This window comes from Camelus bactrianus, chromosome 4 (assembly GCF_048773025.1).
Source record: "Camelus bactrianus isolate YW-2024 breed Bactrian camel chromosome 4, ASM4877302v1, whole genome shotgun sequence".
NCBI classification, from domain to species: domain Eukaryota; kingdom Metazoa; phylum Chordata; class Mammalia; order Artiodactyla; family Camelidae; genus Camelus; species Camelus bactrianus.
In genome coordinates, this window is record NC_133542.1 from 58,353,075 (window position 1) to 58,366,560 (window position 13,486).

The 13,486-nt window shown below is 38.8% G+C and overlaps 1 protein-coding gene across 7 annotated transcripts in view; it reads right to left on the minus strand.

Moving 5' to 3' along the window:
• Positions 1 to 13,486, minus strand: part of SUSD1 (sushi domain containing 1) — a 142,351-nt gene that overhangs the window by 8,094 nt on the left and 120,771 nt on the right. For all 7 annotated transcript variants that reach the window (XR_012506515.1, XR_012506514.1, XR_012506513.1 and 4 more), the window contains one exon: positions 571 to 655. The gene's annotated coding sequence lies outside the window, so the exon portion shown is untranslated. The remainder of the gene's footprint in view (positions 1 to 570; positions 656 to 13,486) is intronic.

The following is a 13,486-nucleotide window of genomic DNA, read 5'->3' on the forward strand; positions in this document are numbered from 1 at the left end:
TCTTGTCCGGTAGGGCTTAGCTGCCTTACACTCAGTCCCCGCACTCAGGAAACTCATAAGAAACTTACACAAATCACCACAATGTGATCGTGTGTATTAGAGTCCAGTGGGGATTTACAGGATGGAGAAATCACATCAAAACTTTAATTTGGGAGAAACGGTCCGGCTGTCTGAGGAAAAGCAAGCAGGATAACTGAAAGCATATTTATTCTGAAAAATCTTGCTAGGTGGACCCGCCAGTTGAAAAAACAAAGTTGGACTTCCAGGGACTGAGAGGAAGGTAAACATTTAAGTTGAGCTCTGATGGTAGGATTTGGATATGCAGAGAGGGAAGAGACCTATGAGTGTTATTTCCAAAACAGAAGCAGTGAAACAAAAGCCAGAAAGGCCTAGGAGATGTTTGTTAACACAAATCTGAATGTGCAAGAAAAAGCACAGTGTTTACCTACTTTACATTTAGTCACAGTAGGGATGACACGGCCCCACTGCATTCAGCTGGCAGGAAATTTAATTTCAGAGACTGAGAGAGGTCTCTTCCCTCCCCTCCCACCCCCATCCCCACTTCCACACCTCATGATCAGGAGTCATGATGTGAAGCAAAACATCCAGGAGCATCTCTGGCCATTGGTGGGCATCAGGGATCAGCAAAGTTTTTCTGTAAAGGACCAGAGAGTAAATATTTCAGACTTCACAGGCCAGAGAGGACTCTGTCACAACTACTCAACTCTGCCATTGTTGCCTGAAAATAGCCATAGACATTAGGTAAATGCATGAGGTTGGTTGTGTTCCAGTAAGACTTCATTTATGGACACAAATTTGAATTTCACGTCATTTTTATACGCCATAAAATATTATTTTTCTTTTGATAGTTTTCAAATATTTAAAAATACAAAAATTATTCCTAGCTCACAGGTTATACAAAAATAGATGGCAGGCCAGCTTTGACCTATGGGCCAACCCCTTCTCTACATGGTTTCCAAGATTCCTGAAGGCCAAGCTTACATAGATCCTTAAAGTTGGGTGACCCTGTTGCCCCATGGAAATCTTTGCCAAGGCTGAGAGCCTTGGTACCCTGAGTCCAGGAAGACCTTCCTAGACTTAACATGGAATTGTCATCTTCTTGAGGTTCTGTGGAGGATGGGCCACAGAACCCAATTACTTAAAAACAATGCAGACATCCATTCCTTTTCTTGGGGAAAAACATTTGCTCTTTTACTGCTCAGAACTCTTCCCCTCAAAGCCACTCTACAGCTCCCTTCCTGGTGCAGAATGCTCAAATCCCTCAGCTAAAGGGAGAAAGTCAGGAAGGGAGGTAGCCTGCAGACTTATTCTTCTTTAGGCCTCCTGGCAAGGAAGCACAAAGACTTGGCTACCTGCTGGAATGCCGAGTTGTGTACAAAGAAAACAAAGACAAATACCTTAATTAAATATCCTGCCTAGGACCAGAGCTTTCCAGCCCAGGAGCAAGTTTAGGTCTCAACATTCCAGGCTTAAGCAATCAGGCTGCCCTTCCACACCTCAGTAGGTACTGGTCTTGAGTTCCCTCAGAAAACTGAAGGGAGGTCAGGGTTCTAGTGACAAAGAGGAGAAGTATGTGATTTGGCCTTTCTCAGGGCACCAGGCTCCACTGAAGATGACTCAAGGTCTTGGTTTGGAAACGACTTAGCAATCGCTTTGGCCAACCACTGGTCTCACCAGCTGCCCACTCCAGGAAGTCCTAGCATATCTGTGGTATAAAGAACAACCACGAGCCAGTCTCCACTTTCCCCACAAGTTTTTGTTTCTACCTTGGGTGAATTGCTTAAGGTCTGTGGAACTTCAGCTGTAATTCCAAGAATGAGAGGTCAAATGCCTCTTCTGGTCCTGAAATCGTCTCCAATCCCCTAGTCTGAAGAGGCCGCTTTCCCTCCTCATCTCAGATTGCGCACTCAGCAGTGCCTGCCGTTCGTGTCATGGTTGTACCCGTGGCCTATCTCTGGGCCCTGTGGGAGCAGAACTGGCTTCAATCATGGTTCCTGCAGCCACTTGCTCCCCAGGAAGATGACCAGGCTTACTGGAAAAGAATGGTCTCTACCCAAGGCAACTTGAGATAGGAGAAGTCATCCTCGGAGGGTAGAGACCAGGGGAAACCCAAGCCCAGGAAATGCAAGCAGTTTGTTGGGAAATTGCTCTTCTGAACTGTCAGAAGGGAGGCTTCTGCTTGAAGGTCCTTCGCTCAAGTGCAAACTGTCATTCAGGTTGATTTCTTGCTCCCTTTCTGTGCACCCATCAACCTTTGATGACAAGGCCATTTTTTATGCCCACACACATTATACAGGAAAGACTCAGCCAAGCCTTATTAAATGGATGAATTAATGAAACTCACTCTCAGGACGTGGGCCAAGATTTGCCTAATTCTCCCCACAGCCCTAGAGAAAGGACATTTTATAACACAGCCCTTTCTTTCCACAGAGCTGTATAAAGCCTCCTAGCTTAATTGACTTGACTTTTTTTTTTTTAACTTGACAAAATGATTCTCAAGTTCAAGATGGCTGCCACATACCTGCTTTCAAGATAGGAAGAGGGAGAAAGGAGACACAGCCCTAACTGAATCATTTATCAATAAAATAAAAGCTTTCCCAGAAATTCCCTCAGTAGACCTCACTTCAGCCTAGTTGGCTAGAACTATATCCTCTGTCCACCTGGGGCAACAAAGGAGGTTGGGAGCTTGAGTGTTCAGCTTCTCCAGCCTCTAAAGACCCAGAGAAGGGGGATTTGGGTGGGTATGGCAGGAATCGACCTGAAATTCTGCCACAAATAGCTAAACAATTTTGAGAAAAGCACTGAAGGAGAAACTAGCTCTGTTATCTTCTAAAATATATTATAAAACCCCAGGACAGGGGAGGGATCAATTAGGAGTTTGGGATTATTGGATACAAGCAACTATATACAGAATAGATAAATAAGAAGATCCTACTGTGGAGCACAGGGAACAATATTCAATAGCTTGCAATAACCTACAATGAAAAAGAATACAAAAAGAATATATATGCATGACTGAATCACTAGGCTGTACACCACAAACTAGCATAACATTGTAAATCAACTACACTTCAATTAAAAAAACAACCGATGGGAATAAAATCAGAGTGGTACACCCAAGATTTGACAGAAGTGCATAGAAAAGAAGAATTAGCCCAGATCCTAGTAGATATAACAACTCAATATATGATTATTTTTTTAATTAAAAAATTGGCTGCCCCCTGAGCTAGATGATGAAATATGCCTCTGCTTAGCGAACTCATGAGACTGAATCAGCCATAGCTATTTTTGGAGGGGAAATAACCCAGAAGAGGAGAACTCACCACCTTCTGCACCGATAGGCCAGGCCCCCTCCTCCCTTTGAAACTGGCCAAGTGTGAGCAGAGGAGGCCCACTAGCATCCAGGTGATGTTTGAAGATCCTGGAGGCGACGGCTTCTGTCTCCCTTGGAACAAGGTGGAGTTTTCCAAGAAAAATGAAATGGGAATTAGGAAAGGTGGGGACTTCAGAGAGGGCTGCAGAAGAAGTAGAGAGAAGAGCTACAGAGTTTAAAGAAGAGGGCTCTGCAAAATACCTTCTTTCCGGAGGTGGTTAGAACTTGCCCCTTATGTTATAAAAGAGGAATGAATCAACCGAAGAAAATCTCTGTTACTGCTCCGTAATAGTGAATCCACCCTTCATTAATAGATCTATGATTATTCCATTTATGGGCCAGCATGTTTGGTCTGCGGAAAAACTGTGAGCAGAAAATTCTAAGGGAAGGAGAGAGCAACCATTATTTTGCCACTTTGTGGAGCTTCGGTAGAAATGATCCGTAAAGTTCACCGTCCCCTTTCACGGATAATGCTGCTGATGATAAAGATAATAATAGCAGCTAAATTTCATGAGCACTTAGTATGTGCCAGGAAAATGGACTATGTAATTTAATTCTCAAAACTAAACTACCCTTTGGCATGTGGAATTCTGCTGTTGTCATCTTTTTTTTTTTTTTTTTTTTTAGATGAGAAAGCTGAATATGTTAAGTTAATCACCCAAGGCCTCTCAGCTAGTTAGTGGTGAAATCAGGGTGCAAACGTTGGCAAAGAGACCCCAGACTTCATGTTCTTGTCCCTTATTGTGTCCCACTTTCTTTGGCAGAACCGGAGCTGGCAGTGAGAGACATGAGACTGACAGCTCTCCCTGGAATGAGAGACCATGATGCTAAATATCCTAACTTCCTGCCTCCTTCCAGCTCATAGGTTAATAAGAAACATCTGCTAGTGTGAGAATGAGGACCATGGCTACATTCAGGATCCACCCAGAATTATAGAGTATCCAGAGCTCCATCAAGCACAGTGCAGCCACCATGGAAAACAGTATGGAGGTTCCTCGAAAAACTAAAAGTAGGGTTCTCATATGATCCAGCAATCTCACACCTGCTTTATAGCCAAAGAAAACTCTAATTTGAAAAGATACATGCACCCCAATGTCATAGCAGTACTATTTACAACAGCCAAGACATGGAAGCAACCTAAGTGTCCATCAACAGGTAATTGGATAAAGAAGATGTGGTATACACACACACACACACACACACACACACACACACACACACACACGGGAATACTACTTAGCCATAAAGAATGAAATAATGCCATCTGCAGCAACATTGATGGATCTGGAGAATATCATATGAAGTAAGTCAGACAGAGAAAGACAAATATATGATATCACTTCTATGTAGTATCTAAAAAATAATACAGATGAATCGGTATGCATAACAGAAACAGACTCAGACATAGAAAACAAACTTACAGTTACCAAAGGGGAAGGGGCAGGAGAGGGATAAATTAGAGTTTGGAATTAACAGATACAGCCTATTATACACTAAATAGATAAGCAACAAGAATGTATTATATAGCACAGGGAACTATATTTAATATCTTGTAATAACCTATAATGGAAAAGAATCTGAAATATACATGTATATATATAACTGAATCACTGCTGTACACCAAAAACTAACACAATATTGTAAATAACTACACTTAAATTAAAAAAAAAAAAAGGAACAGGAAGGAGCAAATGTTTTTTTAAATTCCTCATTGTCAATAAGAAGAGAAAATTTCCCTACTTAAATCCCATCATTGTCAAAGAGAGAATTACAGCTTAAAGAATGCTTCTAAAAATCGTAGAGGAAATCATAAGTAGAATTTAAAATGCAATCTGTGACACTCAAAACCTTGAAAAACATAAGTGATGCGGAACAGTAAAAAGATGGACAACTACTCAGCCATAAAAACCGACAACATAATGCCATTTGCAGCAACATGGATGCTCCTGGAGAATGTCATTCTAAGTGAAGTAAGCCAGAAAGAGAAAGAAAAATACCATATGAGATCGCTCATATGTGGAATCTAAAAAACAAAAACAAAAACAAACAAACAAACAAAAACAAAGCGTAAATAAAGGACAGAAATAGACTCACAGACAGAGAATACAGACTTGTGGTTACCAGGGGGGTGGAGGGTGGGAAGGGATAGACTGGGATTTCAAAATTGTAGAATAGACTACACTGTATAGCACAGGGAAATATACACAAAATGTTATGATAACTCACAGAGAAAAAAATGTGACAATGAGTGTGTATATGTCCATGAATAACTGAAAAATTGTGCTGAACACTGGAATTTGACACAACATTGTAAAATGATTATAAATCAATAAAAAATGTTAAAAAAAAAGATGGACAACGAAATCTAAGGCAAATGCAAACTAAATGCAGGTAGAAACCATGGTTATTATTTTAGATAAAGTAGAATTCGAGAAAAAAGAATTAAATTAGAAAAAGGCGTATAATTTATAATTGATATTTAGTAGCCGTTATCTTTTATGTATCAAATAACATGACATCAACATGTATAATGTAAAAAATTGCCAGAAACTTAAGGAAAATATGACAAAAATATAATAAAAATGATTTTTAAGTATTTCTATCATGTGACAAATCAAACCCACAGAAAAGAAAAAGAAGCAAGGGAAAAAGGGAGTGAGAAATAACTAACGAGATGAGGATCAATTCAGAAGAGTATGTGGTCTGCAAGATTTGTTTCGGGGCCCGGTGCCCCAAGTCCAACTAACAGACCCCACGCCTCTCCCATTTGACATTTTAAGACAAATGAAGCTCCAGTGAAGATAACAACATACCATGTCCTTATTCTTGAAGGTAGATTACCAAATGTGAGATTTCAACGCCAAAGATAAATATGTTTCCAGTTGTAATGGATATCCCTGGATTGCATTCCTAAGGACTGCAGCAATTTACGTTCCTGCCACACAGTCGGTGCTTTCATATTTTGCCAGTATCTTATAACTGCCTTAATTTCTATTACTCTGTCTTCCACATTTATTGGCCATTTGCATTTCTTTTCCTATAAATTGCCTGTTCATGTCCTTACCGACTTAAAATTTGGCTTCTTGAGTTTGAGATTTACAAATATTAACTTCTATATATAAAAATAGATTTTTAAAAATTTCTTTTGTATAGCACAGGAAACTATATTCAATATCTTGTAATAACCTTTAATAAAAAAGAATATGAAAATGAATATATGTATATGTATGTATGACTGGGGCTTTATGCTGTACACCAGAAATTGACCCATTGTAACTGACTATACTTCATTAAATAAAAAAAAAAAAATCCAAAAATAAAATTTGGCTTCTTGGTCTTTTTCCTATCAATTTATAGGACCTCTTTGTGTAGGAGAGCATTAAATCTCTGTTATTGCATTACTAATATTTTCCCAAACTATCATTTATGACTTTGATTTTGACTTTTTGGGTTTGGTTTAAACTTTTGACTCTGACTTTGTTTTGGTGGTTTTCAATATACAAAACAAAAAGTTAATGTAGCCAACTATATGTATGTTTTCCTTTATAAATTCTGGGCTTTCTAATTTGCTTAAGAATTCTCCCCTTACTCAGTTTATTCAAGTAGTCTTTTAAAATTTCTTCTTTTTCCACATTAAAACTTTAATCCATCAGAGATATACTTTTTGTATGTGTTGTATGAGGAAGAGGTCCAACTTCACTTTCCTCCTGATGCATAACCAGCACCAGTCGATAAATAGATGGATTCTTTTCCCACTTAAAGTCCACCTTTGTCCTATATTAATTACTCAAAGTCACACAAGGTTACTTCTGAACTCAGTTGTGTTTCTCTGATTTATGCATAGATTCTTATGTCAAGTATATATTGTTTTTATTACCATTGCTTCATAGAATTTTAAATAGTGTTAAATAACAAGTCGAGCAAAATAAAGAGTGAGAAGTTATTGGATGTGGATTTGGGTCCCCAAACCATCGATCAGCTCTGAGTACAGTTTCCATGGAGATATGGAGATGGATGTTGGACATGGTGACGTTCAGGAAAGAGTAGAAAGTATGATTGTGCTCCTGGAGAATCTGGCAGTGAGAGGATGGAAGGAGGTGGTCTGGTTTATTGAGTGGGAAGCAGGGAAAAGGAAAATGTTTTAAAGCCCAGGGAAGATTTGCATGTTTGTGGCCAAAAAGGAAGGAGTTTGTGGGAAGAGACCAACTGACAACTGAAGATTCAGACCTACCAAAGAGTTATAAACATCCAAAAATGTCTTCCCAAAAGAACTAAAGTCATGGGAGTATCAGAAAGTGCTGTTCCTTAGTTTCAGGCTTTGTGTAATGTATATTGCCACTAAGGCTTCCCATGGTCTCAATTCAACATCAAAATATTGAAATATTATGAGAATAAACAAATTGATTAACCACAATAAAATCAGCTATATCTTCTCCACTGGTGAAAACAATGATAAATTTTTTCTTTTTTTCCTGTGTCAAGTACAATTCTGAGGACAGACACTGGGGGCAGAGGCTAATGGAAGGATTCTGAAGCATCACAGATGCTCTGCTTCCTGATAACAAAGTTAGTAGCAATGATTCTACCTAACATTTGCCTGTTCCCTGTAATTCTGTTCCAAACAGAAGGGTGGCTCAACCTGCACCCTGAGGCTCTGGGGCAGTGGTTTCCAAACTTGGCTATAGTTACCCAAGAAGCATTTTTTTAAAAAAATCTGAATACCCAAGTGGCCCTCCAGATCAATTAAAATCAAAGTCACATGAGACTTCAGGGTAGATAGTTTTAAAAGCTTCTCAGATGATTCCAATACGCAGTAAAGCTTGTGAACCACTCGTCCGGGGCTTCTGAATCAGCTGACAGTGCTGTTTTCTGAAGTTGGGACATGTGAGCTTTGGCAAGTTCTAGTGTGAAGAAATAGTAGAAACAGATGACCAAGCTCCATCATGGGACAGAATACATTCTCTGCAAGCCAGTTTTCTTAAAATGTCCTTCCAGTAAGATGCTATTGATAATCTTGAATGAGAGTATGTTCCAAAGAGTCTAACATGGGCAGGAATCAGACTTTTTGCATAATTGGGTGCTTTGGCCACTGTGCAGGAAAAAAAAAAAAAAGGCTTAAGTATCCCAGGAATTGAAAGAGAAGCCATTGCTGATATGGAGTTGAATGTGAGAATTTAATTACCAAGAACAAGAAAGGAGTCATTTATTCAGTAGTTTCCTAGGAAGCAAACATTTATTTTTCAACTCTCCTAGTGGCTGGAATGCTGTTTAAAACAACTGCCAAGAAGCATTTAAAAATTAACTGTACTGCAAATTGTTTTGACATACAAGGAACTAGAACAAACATATATTCACACCCACCTTAAAATCTAAGGTTGCAAAACTAAAATTGTATTTATTGGGAAACGAAATGAACTGTATTGAAATCTGAAAAAGTAAAACTCTAAGGTGTCACCCCGACAGCTGAGAAGCAAAAAGAAATATTTGCTGGTATTTGATTTTTATTCCTAGGGGTTAGTCTTTTTGTGCTCTCTTAACGAGAACACAGAAAATTGAGAATCCTCTAATAATGAGATGAATGATTGCATTTACATAACTTTGTATACACAAAAAATTGCCAAGCTTAAGATTTAGAGTATGAAGATCTGGGTTAGAATTCCAGCTCTGCTAGGTACTGGTCGGTGACCTCGGATAATGATTTAATTGCTCTAAGCCTCAGTTTTATCATCTTTAAAATAGGGATGGTGATAATTATGATGATAATGATACTTAGCTACAAAGTGCGTACCTCTGTGCCTAGCACAAGATAAGCACTTAATAGATGGTGATTATCCCTCTAGCCATATTCTATTTATAAACTAAGAGACCCAGAGAAATGTCCTTAATTTATCGTTATCTGGTATGTAAAGATCCTATAGAAATAACTGAAATGCTTTGGCGCTAATAAAAGACACATGGTTTCATTTAGACACGCACTATTCTGAATCTTTCTTCTTGATTCTAAGCCCTCAGTTGGGACAACTCTTCTTCTGAAGTACTGCTCCTGTCTCTCGGTTACCCTAGTGCCCTATCTCCATGAAAAACTGAAACTACACGAGTAAACAGAGTACAAACTACGGTTTATGTTTAAAGTTTCCAGATTCTCTTAGACATCCCCATCTCCCATCAGCAGCACAGAAGCTCATGCTTGCTTTCTTCTTAGTCTCTGCTGCATCCACCATTTCCAAAATCCACATGCCTTTGAACCTCCCATAAGCCCAACTTCAACGCCACCAGGTACTGCCCTCTGGGACATTCATTATTTCAGTGCCATTTTCACAGTCTTTCTTTCTGCCCCCTACTCCTCCCTGAATGCATGGCCTTTCAAATAGTTTTTCATAGTCCCAGATACAGGGACAGCCATCATTACTGTGTTTTAATCACTCACTCTCACACTAGTAGAGACATACCTGGGACTTTACAAATACCTAAATCTCAGAATTTTCAGATACTGCCTCTCCTGCATGCTCCCTATTCCCTCTTCTGAAATTCTGCTTATATGTATTTCAGACCTACGCATTCCATCTTCCCAGTCTCCATCCCTCTCTGTATCTTACACACCCTTTTCTGTCTGTGCTTTATTCTGGGTAATTTTTTTTAGATTAGTCTTCCTGGTTGGCTAATTTTCTCTGCAGCTGTTTTTAATGGTCTGTTTAACCCATCTCCCGAGAAAAGTTGTTTTTTTTTTTTAACTGTATGTTTCATTGCTAAAACTTCTATCTGATTCTTTTTAAATTTTATTTTTTGAACAGATAAAAAAGCCACATGATTCAAAAATCTAAATGATATTCAAAGGAATAAATTAGAAGTTTTATTTCTACTCCATCCCTATCCACCCACTAAGGGTAGTCACTTCTACTAGTTTTTTGTGTCTGCTTCTGCTTCCAGTATTTCTTTATGCAGCTTCTTTTTTTTTTTTTTTTGTGGAGGGGGAGGTTATTAGGTTTATCATTTAAAAAAATTTTTTATGCATGCTAGGCACACACTCTACCACTGAGCTATGCCTCCCCACAGCTATACATTCTTATTTTTCTTTTTTTACACGAAATTTAGCATACCAAAGATGCTATTATCAATTTAATTTTTTTCACTTAAAAGCATATTTGGGAGATGTTGCAATTTGGTTATTTTGAAATCTTCCCAGTCACAGAGAATAATCTCCAGTTACTTACTCATTTTTAAGATTCCTTCTTTATTTCTATATATATTCCATGCATAGTTATTTTATATTCATTGTCTAATAATTCCAGTATCGCAAGTCCTTGGAATCTCCACACACTACTTAGACATTCAGCTAACTTTCAGTCATAGTGATTTGTTTCCATGAATGTTTAGTGATCTTTGAGATATAGCTCATAATAATTAACGGGGAACTGGAGGATCTAAATTGAAGATGCTTTCCTCCGGAAGGGATTTGCATTGGTTTTTGCCAGAAACTAGGGGCAGGGGGTGTCCCTGACCTCGGTAACTTCAGCATCATTCCATGGTCTTCCATTTAATCTGAGTTGCTCATTTAGTCTCCCCTGCCCTACAAGTCGGGGCCAGAATTTAGGCCTACATAGAAACATCGACACCAGTGTTTGGACTTTCATGTAATTGATCTTATCTCTTTCAATGTCAGTACCACTTTATTTATAACAGCTTTAAAGTACAGTTTACTAGCTGGTAGGGAAAACCTTTTCTTTTTCAAAATTGTCTAAGCTTTCTACATTCATTTATTTTCCCCAATGATCTCTTAAATGATTTGCTCATGGACTTTTCCAAAGTGAAGCAATCTGTGAGGACTTAGGAAGAAAATGATGGCAGACGTGCCGTGAGCCCCCAAACCCTATGCCAACACAAGCAGGAATGAAGAAGAACCAAAAGCAAGGAGAGGTACTGTAGGTATGCTGTGGCTGGCAAAGGCCTCAGCACTGTGCCTTACGCTCTGAAGAATGCAGCCTTCGTAATGCCATTTGGAACAAACCGAGTGTCTCATGACTTGCACCAGTTTCTAGCTCATGACCACAGTGCTGTGTTGCAGGTTGTAAGTGGAGGCAATTCTGGAGTTTCCCACCAGTGTGAGTCCTTGGGGCATGGACAAGCTGCCGGAAGAGCAAGAAACACTCCCCCTTGGGGCCCACCATTGACTGCTATGGGGCACGGTCCTGTAAGGGATACCGCCCTGCCGAGCTCACCTTTCCTTCTCTGTCAGTGTTTCCCATCAGATTGGGGTAGTAAAAGTCTAGAGGCAAAGACTACTTCCCAATCACAGAGAACGCTGAATAATCGTATGCTGACATATTTGGAAAACTAGATGGAAAGAGATCATTTCTGTCTATCTAAACAGCTAAAAAGCATATTTTAAATGTCCTAGGTCAGAGGAAGAAGGAATTCTTGCCAATTAACAAATGCCAATGTACTGCTGTTTTAAATAGACGATGCACAAGAGAGAGCTCGGAATATCAAAATTGATTTTTAAGTGCTAAAACAAAGTATTAATAGATAGAATCTAGGAGCAGATTTAAATAGCGATACACCATGACTACAACTGTGTATTCCAGTGCAGAGATGGCTCAATGTTAGAAAATTTATATTAATGTTGATCAAAGAGGGGGAAGCTTATGACCCGATGGTAGATTTCAAGAAAATGTTCATAAAATTCAATGTCCATTCTTGATAAATGCTGTTTGTAAAATCGGATTAGGTGAATAATTTCCTTAATATTGAAACATATCTTACAGCAAAGCCAGTATCTTGCTTAGTAATCAAGCACGTATAATATGACATTGCTTTTTATGTGATAGACACTGCAATTAGACGAAAGACAAAATAAGAGGTTTAAATATCAGAATGAAGAAGACAAAATTAGCATTATTTGCAGATAATAGAAAGCCTAGGATTCAGCAGGAAATTATTGAAAAGTAAAAGAATAAAAGAGAGTTCAGAAAGTTTTCATGATATAATATTAACATTCAAAAATCCGAACTCTAATAATGTATTAAAAATAATCTAAAATTAATTCATTGAAAGGTGTGAAAACATAAAATTATAGAACTAATTTTGCATTATGTGGGAAAAAAACCAGAAGATTACCAAGAAATAGAAATAATATGTGATTAAGTGAAAAGGCACACCCTGTGAATGGACGGAAGTATTTAGTATGGTGTAAAAATGTAAGTTCTTCCTGAAAAATCAGACTATTTCTGGTCAAAATCCCAACATGATATTTGTGGGAGGAAGCATTTTAAAAAGTATTCATGTAGATGATGAAAGTGGTATTTGGAATCAATGGCAATTGGAAAAAGATAATCATGTAAATAATTGTCCTGTTATAACTGTGATGAATAGTGTGAAAGAAAAATACAGGCTACTGTGAAATGCTTTAAATAAAACGTGGGTTCTCGTTTCATTCCCGACACAAAGTAAATCCCAAGTACAACAAAAGCTTTAAAGTAAAAACCAAAATTACATAAGAAGACTGGACAAATATTTTTATAATTGCGGGTGGAAGGTCTTTCTGAGCACAGCATGACCCTAACAAAAGATTGATCGCCTCAACTATGTAACAAACAGTGGAGACTTTCCAATGGCAAGACCAAACAAAAGCCCTAAAAGTCAAGTTGAAAGACAAAGGACAAATGTGGGAAAATATGTGCAGTACAAATGACAGACAACCGGCTGCCACTCTAGTCTGTAGAGAGTTGTGTAGTGGTTGAGAATACATCGTTCCTCCTCCCCAGTAAAGAGGTGTTAGTTCTTCAGTGGATTGAATTTTTTCTCCCCTCTTTACTGACCATTCCCACCTGCTCTGAAGGTCAAGGGAGAAGGATGACCAATGGCATCTCCTATCACCCATCCTGCCAGGATCGTCCCAGAGCCCTTCACACACCCACACACAGGCACACACACACACACACAGACATGCACACCCCCCATATGAATATACCCCATACAGTACACACATGTATGCACACACAATAGACAACACGCGTGTGCAGGCATGTACCATACGCACACCATATACACACACACACCATACACACACATGCGCATACATACACACACGCATGC